Here is a 10,959-nt window from a genome sequence, read left to right as displayed (position 1 = left end):
CAGTCGAGGGACCCCCTGAAACTTTAACTTTTAACATAAGGGCAATTACAAGGACCCCTTGACTTTCATCAGTTTGAACACTGCTGTTGTGTTGATATGGAGCCAAATTCCCTTGTGTTTTGTCACTGTGAGCTTGGCCCACTCCACTGGACAAGCAGCACAAGCGGTTCAGTAATGGTCCATAAATTTCTGATCTATTTGCCAAAAGCCCATTTGCGTAAAATCTTTCATAATGATTATACCAGAGAGTGTTTTGTTGACAAAAGTGAAACCTGCAACCTATTTTGAACCTGATTGTATCCATGTACAATCTGACACTCCTCCTGGGGCATGACGTTGTTACACATGGATTTACCTTGTTACACAAACATGAAACTGTCCCTTTAACACCCACCACCACTCAGTTATAAACACGGTAGTGCAAAGTCCCTTTAAACACCCACCACCAGATTGTTATAAACACAGTAATACAACCCCCCCTTAAGAACAACCACCAGAGTGTTTTAAACACAGTACTGCAAAGTCCCTTTAAGACCAACCACCAGGTTGTTATAAACACGGTAAAGAAAAGAGTGAGTGAGTGAGTGAGCATGGTTTTACGCCGCTTTTAGCAATATTCCAGCAATATCACAGCGGGGGACACCAGAAATGGGCTTCACACATTGTACCCATGTCGGGTCGGTAATGAAAAGACCACTTAAGACCCATCACCAGTTTGTTATAAACACAGTAATTTAAAGTCTCATTCAGATCCACCAACTATGGCACTGCAAAGTGCCTTTAAGAAACCACAACAAGTTGGACATAAACACAATGAAAAGTCTCTTCAAGACACATCACCCGTTAGACAGAAATACATGGCAATGCAAAATCCCTTTAAGACACACAATCAAATAGACATAAACACGGCAATAAAAAGTCCCTTAAAGACACCACCAGTCAGACATAATCTTGATAACACAAAACCCTTTTAAAAAATAAGGTACTCCACGAGACAGACATCTTGTCTAACAAGTCACGAGAGTGCACGGTCATGTGACCTATAATCACATTACATTTATGCCTACACATGAACTTGGTGAAACACATCTCTGCATCCTGTGTAGCTAGCCCCCTTAACTCAATATTACCATGGAATAAAAAGTTGACCTCAAACATGTGAGAGGGGACACCCAGGAAATATTGCCTGAATATTGTCTTGGTCTGAGAAATATTCAATTAAACTTGATCTCCCTCTTGCTAATCCGGTATGCATTTATTGTTGTGAAATACTTTCATGACGCTGTACCTGGCCAGGACCAGGGTACCTCCAGATCAACAGATCAGCAGATCAACACTTGTATTATTTACAAATATAAATCCAAATTCTTTAACTTTGGTTCTCTACAGTTCTACACAACCACACCCTGATCGTGTGGACCACACCCTGATTGTATGCATCACACCCTGATTTTATGCATCACACCCTGATTGTATGCATCACACCATGATTGTATGCATCACACCCTGATTGTGTGCATCACACCCTGATTGTATGCATCACACCCTGATTGTATGCATCACACCATGATTGTGTGCATCACACCCTGACTGTATGCATCACACCCTGATTGTGTGCATCACACCCTGATTGTATGCATCACACCCTGATTGTATGCATCACACCCTGATTGTGTGCATCACACCCTGATTGTGTGCATCACACCCTGACTGTATTCATCACACCCTGATTGTATGCATCACACCCTGATTGTATGCATCACACCATGATTGTATGCATCACACCCTGATTGTGTGCATCACACCCTGATTTTATGCATCACACCCTGATTGTATGCATCACACCATGATTGTATGCATCACACCCTGACTGTATTCATCACACCCTGATTTTATGCATCACACCCTGATTGTATGCATCACACCATGATTGTATGCATCACACCATGATTGTGTGCATCACACCCTGATTGTATGCATCACACCCTGATTGTATGCATCACACCCTGATTGTATGCATCACACCATGATTGTATGCATCACACCCTGACTGTATTCATCACACCCTGAGTTTATGCATCACACCCTGATTGTATGCATCACACCCTGATTGTATGCATCACACCCTGATTGTATGCATCACACCCTGACTGTATTCATCACACCCTGATTGTGTGCATCACACCCTGATTGTGTGCATCACACCCTGATTGTGTGCATCACACCCTGACTGTGTGCATCACACCATGATTGTATGCACCACACCCTGATTGTGTGCATCACACCCTGACTGTATGCATCAAACCCTGATTGTGTGCATCACACCCTGATTGTGTGCATCACACCCTGATTGTATGCATCACACCCTGATTGTGTGCATCACACCCTGATTATGTGCATCACACCCTGATTGTATGCATCAAACCCTGATTGTGTGCATCACACCATGATTGTATGCATCACACCCTGATTGTGTGCATCACACCCTGATTGTGTGCATTTCACCCTGATTGTGTGCATCACACCCTGATTGTATGCATCACACCCTGATTGTGTGCATCACACCCTGATTGTATGCATCACACCATGATTGTATGCATCACACTCTGATTGTGTGCATCACACCCTGACTGTATGCATCACACCCTGATTGTGTGCATCACACTCTGATTGTGTGCATCACACCCTGACTGTATTCATCACACCCTGATTGTGAGCATCAAACCCTGATTGTGTGCATCACACCCTGATTGTGTGCATCACACCCTGATTGTGTGCATCACACCCTGACTGTGTGCATCACACCCTGATTGTATGCATCACACCCTGATTGTGTGCATCACACCCTGACTGTGTGCATCACACCATGATTGTATGCATCACACCCTGATTGTGTGCATCACACCCTGCCTGTATGCATCACACCCTGATTGTGTGCATCACACCCTGATTGTGTGCATCACACCCTGATTGTATGCATCAAACCCTGATTGTGTGCATCACACCATGATTGTATGCATCACACCATGATTGTATGCATCACACCCCGATTGTATGCATCACACCATGACTGTATTCATCACACCCTGATTGTGTGCATCACACCCTGATTGTGTGCATCACACCCTGATTGTGTGCATCACACCCTGACTGTATTCATCACACCCTGATTGTGTGCATCACACCCTGATTGTATGCATCACACCATGACTGTATTCATCACACCCTGATTGTGTGCATCACACCCTGATTGTATGCATCACACCATGACTGTATTCATCACACCCTGATTGTATGCATCACACCCTGATTGTATGCATCACACCCTGATTGTATGCATCACACCCTGATTGTATGCATCACACCATGACTGTATTCATCACACCCTGATTGTGTGCATCACACCCTGGTTGTATGCATCACACCCTGATTGTGTGCATCACACCCTGATTGTGTGCATCACACCCTGATTGTGTGTATCACAATCAATGGTTATTCGGGAGGTAGTACTAATCACAACTACTACCATATTTGTTCATGTGGACTTCATATCAAGTTCTAGTAATAAGTCCCATTGAGGTTTTGCCAGGGCATAACAAAATAATTCAGCTAATCTGTAACGAATACACGAGGAGAATATGATGCATATCACGAATATATGGTAACTGATACAAATATTTATTCATGAATACATGTTCAATAACAAGTCAGCAGTTGATGTATTATGTTTTGTATTCAGTGAAACAATAACAAAATAAATTATTTGAGATGGTTTGACCATGTTGACAGTGTTAATTATTATTATTTTATTATACATTTAAACACGCACTTATCCAAGTACGAGTATCTGCTCAAAACAGACAATGACCAGTGAGCACATTACTGCCAACAGAAACATAAGAAAGTTGTCATCGTAAAGAAATCTTAAACATAACAGACGAATTCATGTAAAAAAAGCACTCTTTAAAATCGCAAATAATCGATTCTAGTGACCGCGAATAACTTATTCAATTCCAAAAGGGATATGGTTCAATTCACAAATACACAAGTGAATCATAACAGCCCTACTATCTCGACGTTCCAACTAAGCAGAATCAAGTTGACGAGCGAACAAACATTTTCATTCTATATCACAGTTCATCTTGACGCAGGATGTATTGAGTAAGTCAGAAATGGCGTCTGCAGCCACAGACGGTCGCGACACATAAAACATGCCATCCTCACAAACCCCTTACCCTAAAATTATAGACAAACTCATTCATAAGATGGAATTTCAAAAGCTTTTTTGGGGAAGATAAACCCCATTTCTCCTTAAAGAGAAATTAATGGTCATAACAACTCGTTCTAAATCATGTCTAGCTTTTGAGACAGAGACGAAGGTGTGCCTCTATCGCATGTTAGGTATTTAACTGGCACTGGGCTCACAAAAGCTTTGCGAATATAACGACACATCCACCGAGATGCTTGCCGCTAAGCTTTTATTTAAACTTGGCCCCATAGTATTAGTTTGCAGCACACGGTCTGTTTGTCTATCCAATTTTGAGATGCAACGGGGTATCTGTACTGTTTGCTTAGCTCAACATACCCCTACTTGAAGCATACAGGTTAGAATGTGACATTACGGTGTATAGGGTATAGAGTGTTGATCTAATAGAGTAGTATAGAGGGCTGTTTTATACAGACCCTTTCAAACTTACAGATGAAATCTAATATAACTTACTCTTAGACTGTGTAATACTCACATACCAGTTATCACAGCAAAGTCTTTAAATGAGTGTTAGTGATAATACTAATTCCATATTGATGCAGATTTTAAAGATCTAATTTTTATAATTTGCAACTTCATTTGAAATGCAAGACAGGATGTTTAGCTCTAACAAGTACAGCCTAGTGTGAGTAAATAAAGGTTGGGTTTCTGAAAGACACAAATGAAAATATGAAATCTTAAATGTTTCTTATGACCTAGTTCTGTAAAGATTTAATGTTAACATGTTTGCTGTGAAATATAATCTGCAAAGATCAAGACAATCTTGCTTCTAAAAGTGTGTTTTTTGAAAGCAATGTGCATGTATTAAGTGATAGCCAACTCATATAACCACAATGCATAGCTATGACGTATACAAACGTATCAGAGACCATGGGCTCTGAGCTCACCTGTTGTTTAACGCTGCACTTAGCACTAATCGAGTTATATGACGGCAGACTGTAAATAATTCATTCTGGGCAAGACAATCCAGTGATTGACGTCATGAGCATTGAACCACACAATTGGGATAAGATGACACATCAGCCAAGCCAGTGAGCCTGACAACCCAATCCCGTTAGTCACCTCTTATGAAAAGCATAGTTGGCTTTTACAGCAAGCATGAGTTCCAGAAGACCAATTCTAACCCGTATCTTCATGGGTGAGTGATTTGTAAATATTCTTCTCAAAGAATTCAGGGAAAATCTGATTCTTTCATATCACTATAGTTAATCTTACCATGATAGATTAACTATATAACATGAAAGAATCGGGTGGTCCTTAACTTCTTTTGAGTAGTATATCAAGGAAACAAGATCCAACTGAGAAAAACACACACTGTCATTGCCCTTCATATCCTCTATCATGCACACATATGCTCACCTGCTCAATTTGTACATCACTGGTTTGATGATGACCCCAATTGCAGTCAATATCTCAGTTTTACGCAGGGCATTAATTTCACTGTTGCGACCTTGACTGAAGATAAGTCACAGACTGTGTAGCAGTCCCTCTTGGTCTCTCAAACTGACCTGAAAACAAACGTACCGTAACAGCCCAAGAAAGTCTACAATATTTTGCAAAGTCTAGATTTCTTGTTTCTGAAAATGAAGGGGATTCTCGGGCTCGTTTCTTCTATATATAAAAAGACAATCAAACAAACAAAATATTTCATTTCAGAGACTAAATATCAGTCTTAGCCCCACTTTAAAACCATCCTTGTGTGTGCAGGAGAAAATGGACCCCCATGCGAAAAATGGAGAAAATGGATTCAAATTTTGGAGAAACAAAACTAATAAAAACTGAAACTTTCCCTCCCGCACCATCAGCATCTGTGTCAGGTCCATGTTTACAAAATTGGGGTCATTTTCACTAAAATTTGGGGACATTTTCTCCAAGTTGTCTGGGGCCATTTTTGCAAGAGGTAACTTTCTCTCGAACCCAACCCATGCTTGTCTCTATAACCCCACCCATGCTAGTCACATTTCACCATACCATCTGCATGTCCTACACAGACGTACTGACCATGCTACACCCGTACAAACCCATTCACGGTGAACCTCAAGGCCTGCTGTATATTTAAAGTACTTTATGGTCACTTAGACTTTGATGGATCCGAATGATATGAAACTATCCGGATGCATAAATGTCCGTTCTTCTGGTAAAGGACAAATTGTTGCTAGAAAAGTTAAATCAAATAATCCCATGACTTGCACGTCTTCCGTTTTGTAAAGTTTAATAGTGTTTCTCTTGAACTACTTTGTTAAACGTCATGATGTTTCAATAATTCATTCAAGTACAATACTACCATTGGACCTCAGGAACTATTCTGCTTCGAAAGTTGGAAAGATGGTTCTTCAAAAGTGTATATATAATGAGTGAGTGAGTGAGTTGAAGAGTTTAAGTTATATGATGGCCTGTTTAATGAGCTTTGTGTTCATCACAGATATCACTTCAGTAAAACCCATGCCCATGGAGTACGTGGATGAAGCCACAAGGTTTGACCAGTGCTCAGGGCAGACCTGGTTCTTGGTTTTCCTTGCCACACAGCAACATTCCAGCCATATGACACTGGCCTGTACACAATCAAGTCTGGACCAGAGAAACCAGTGATATGAGCAGTGACCCACAGTCAGGGTACCAGGACACATCATCAACCAAGTCACTGAGCCTGACCATCCGATCCGTTAAGAGGCCTTGTACGACCCTAGGGCCCACTTGCACAAAGCTATCTTAGCGCTTAGACTGTTGTAAGCCTATGTTAAAGTATGGGAGTTACGATCATCTTAGCGCTAAGATCGCTTTGTGAAAGTGGGTCTTGATAAGCTTACTTGGGTCCAAATCTAATCCCTGAGACTAGTGAGAATGCCTGTTTGCATGTATGTTCCACTTCTAGTATGGTTCTTACCACCAAGTTTGGTGCTCTGCAATGGTTAATTACATGAGTTCCTTGTGCAATGCTATGTATTACCTATTATAATATTATGTATAACTATTATAATAGTGGTCAAAAGAAAGAAATAGTCAGACCCAACCAAACTGAATTTAGTTAAAGTCAACAGTTAAGAATCCGATCTGATTTCTGTAAGCATTATTTAGACTCCATTTCTGGAATCATCCATGCAAAGTTTCAGCTTCATTGCTGTTTTAGAGTTGTTGAAAGTGTATGTTTAAACAATGCAACATGCAAACATTTTACTTATTTTCAAATACCTTGACACCTTGATGTAATTGAAATGCTCTTGAAAACCTCAGGTCACTCAGGAGTTTTTATGCCACACTGAGCAATATTTTAGCCATGTGGTAGTTGCCTACAAATAATGGAGTCTGGACCAGACTATCCAGTGATAAACAAGTATCCACACCGCTGGACGGGGGTGGGGTGGGGGGTGGTCACATTTCGGATGCACTGGTATGATCATAATGTGAGTATCGTTGTAGCAGAGACACTGGTTTAGCCAGATCACAGCTAGGCGTGGTGTAGTCCCTCTGGGGTCTTCCATTCAAGAACCATTCATACACTTCAGCCATTGTTGTCATCCAATCCTCATTTAGTCCCCCACACAACAAGCATGAAGGACGTGTCAGGTTGTCCACGTACTGTTTCTTCATGTTCAATGCACATCCAATTGCAACCAAAAATTAAAAAAACACAAGAAAGAATGATCAAGAAACAAATTTATTGCACATTCTAGCTCTTGGCTTCAATACTGAGTGAGACAAGATCAATATGGAAGTAATAAGGAAATCTACAGGAGATAAAGTTGTTTTTCAGCATGTCACATACCATCTCACATATAAGATCAGTACAGGTGAGTTTGAACATGCTCAGTCTCAAGCAATAGCCATCTGCACGTAGTGCACTGTCACTTGTACTCTCTGTTACAAGTTGTTTGGGGAGGGGGTTGGTATGCATCACTAATGTATGTTTTCATTGGGAGGGTTGGTTACTAGGGTCCTAAACTTATTTTTTTTGCTGACAAATCACAACACATTTTGAAGCAATACAATCTATTGCAGGTTATTTTAGTTGCTATTCACCCCAAGAACTTATCATGTCCCTGTCTGTGATGCTAAGGTAATCCCTGAATCTTTTGCCATCATCTATTCCTAAAAGTGTTCCAATGCTGCTTGGAACAGTATTTCAGTGATATCCGAAGATGCCAGTGTGATGTGCGAGGAAAACAGGTCTGAGACGTTTATCACTTTGGAGAAACCCACAAACACCGGTGTGGTGTTGACAAACTTACAAACATAAGGGCCAATCTGGGAATTGAACCCAAAATCATTCATTTCTGGTACGCGAAAGTGACACGACTCTGCATGGCGAATTGCAGAGCTTAGACAACTGGACCATCCATGCGACCTGTTGTCATTACGCAACAGTATACATGTTCAACATAACTGATCAGTCTTTACTGTGGACACGAACTACATGGAGATGTTTTGCTTAACACTGAGGTATGTGTGCAGGGAGTAACTGCTGTATCGAGATTAATGCTTTATCAAATTGGCAAGGTCTACCTGTATATTACCTCAAAACATGCTTTACCTCTTTCATAATCAACCTGTTTAAAGAAAAAATGACATAGTTTCTTATATCATCTATCAAACTGAACAATTTTACTTTGTGCTATTTTGTAATTCAAAGAGTAAATGAAAACTTGGTCCCATTTGGTTAGGAAGAAGGAAGGCATGTATGACTGTGAAATAAATTACATGTAAAGAAAATGTAGCCAAAAATCAAAAGATTGGAAACAAATTATTGTCAATTACATTACAAGAGACGCTGCCTCTGCATATTCCCTCACAAATAATAATCAAGCAACTTCAACTGATTTCATAAATTAGAGTCTCAAAATGAAGAATTGTTCATGATTTACCCAACCATGAACTGAGGTTCAGCTGTCTCTGGTTGTCATGGCATGCCTAAGGTAGATGGGTCTTTACACTGAGTGTACCTGCAGGAGTATTACAGCATCAAGGTTAACAGGACGGTGCTACATGGAAACATTACTGAAGCATGAAGGGCTGTCACAAATGACACATAAACTTGTTTTCTTTCACAAGAATTATTCCTTTTTGTAATTTTGTTACTAATTCCTCCAAATGCTCACCGTAAGTCACAATATTGATGGAGTAAGTTAGCGACTAACCAATATTCTGCTGTGGGCTGGGATTTGTTTTTGAAAAAATAATTTGGTTTAGAAATCAAACGCGAAAAAATAATTAGTCCTCATGTTTTACAGACACAATTTAATTCTTCTCTAGACAGGCTTGATGTCCTGGAATAAATTGTGAAAAAAGAAAAATTGTTTGGTGCCTCTCAGACTATTTGTTGGTGTGTACTGATTTATTTTGTTACAAAATTCCCAGCCGTTAACTCCTTATGTTTAACCTTGATGCTTAAGTATTGTAGACATGTTTGTATAACGTTGAATGTTTGAAGCTAGGTGCTCTGGATATTTATAATGATCTTGAACATAACACATCAACACATCAAACCAAGGACAACAGTCTTCTAAATGTAACACATGTAATGAAAACATACATGAAGTACCCATACAAAACACTGGGAAGTCAAACAAGAACCAATGACAAGGTGTTTGCTACTTTAGTATCATTAACAGCGTACAAAGCCTTGTCATCGAAAATTATTACTTGAGCTTGAATTATATGAGGTGATTTTTTGTGTGTGAATGTTTGTATTGAGTTAAAAATATAACACAATCTGATTCATAATCCAATAATCTTCAATGGTTGTATCTGACTCTCAGTTCTGCCAAAAAAGTTGCAATTTGTGGAATTTAAAATGTACTTTGTCTCTATGAAGAAGTAATCATACATGTTGCCATCTTCTTAGTGCCTGAATCATGTTAATGCAAACACCTCCACTGTGACTTGTACACTCACCAATGACCATGATGACAGATTAACTGATCTTTACATATGTGGTGCTTATACAAACAACAGAACAATATCTAGCGATTGGTCCCACTGTCTTTGACAAATAAGGGTATGGAATATATAGGATTTCTGTTATACATGTCAGTAACCATAGCAACCATATTGTAATCTGTACAGATGGTGTAAGAATTGATTTAGATCATCAGTCAGAGATTGGTGAGTTTCCAAGACTTCACCATTTTCTGTCACCAATGATGGAATTCATCTCAGAACCAAGTAAAGAACAATGAATTATACAAAACGGACATTCACAAATAGGTGAACCATAAAATCAACTGCAAACTGCAAGGATTAAATGAACATTATGCAACACCTGAAAGGATCCAGTCTAAATGTGAGGCACTATACAAAATATATCACAAGCAACAGTGGAAACCATGTTCATGATACCGGACATACAATGATCAGCTTTTCTAAAATACAATAGGAAAACTGTGCAAAGAAATTATGGAATAATAACTTGAAAGGTTGTGAATTGCTATAAAAACATCAGTGTGGAAAATATAAAATTCCATTTGATAAAATTCTGAATATTGGCCCAATGATGAAGGCATACATTGTCAAAGGTAAGTAACTCTGTACACAACCAAAACATCAAAGCAGTTGAAGTGCCATAAAATACTTCACCATAATTTTTAATAATCCAGCAAATGTGATGCCACAGTATGGAAGACGGAAACTTCAACAGCAACATAAATATCCTAAAATATATATCTTTATTTAATTTTGAATTTGTTTTCCCATTGAAC

The sequence above is a fragment of the Haliotis cracherodii genome, unplaced genomic scaffold (genome assembly GCF_022045235.1).
Source record: "Haliotis cracherodii isolate W230 unplaced genomic scaffold, xgHalCrac1.p SCAF_16, whole genome shotgun sequence".
In the NCBI taxonomy this organism is placed as follows: domain Eukaryota; kingdom Metazoa; phylum Mollusca; class Gastropoda; order Lepetellida; family Haliotidae; genus Haliotis; species Haliotis cracherodii.
This window is presented reverse-complemented; position numbering follows the sequence as displayed.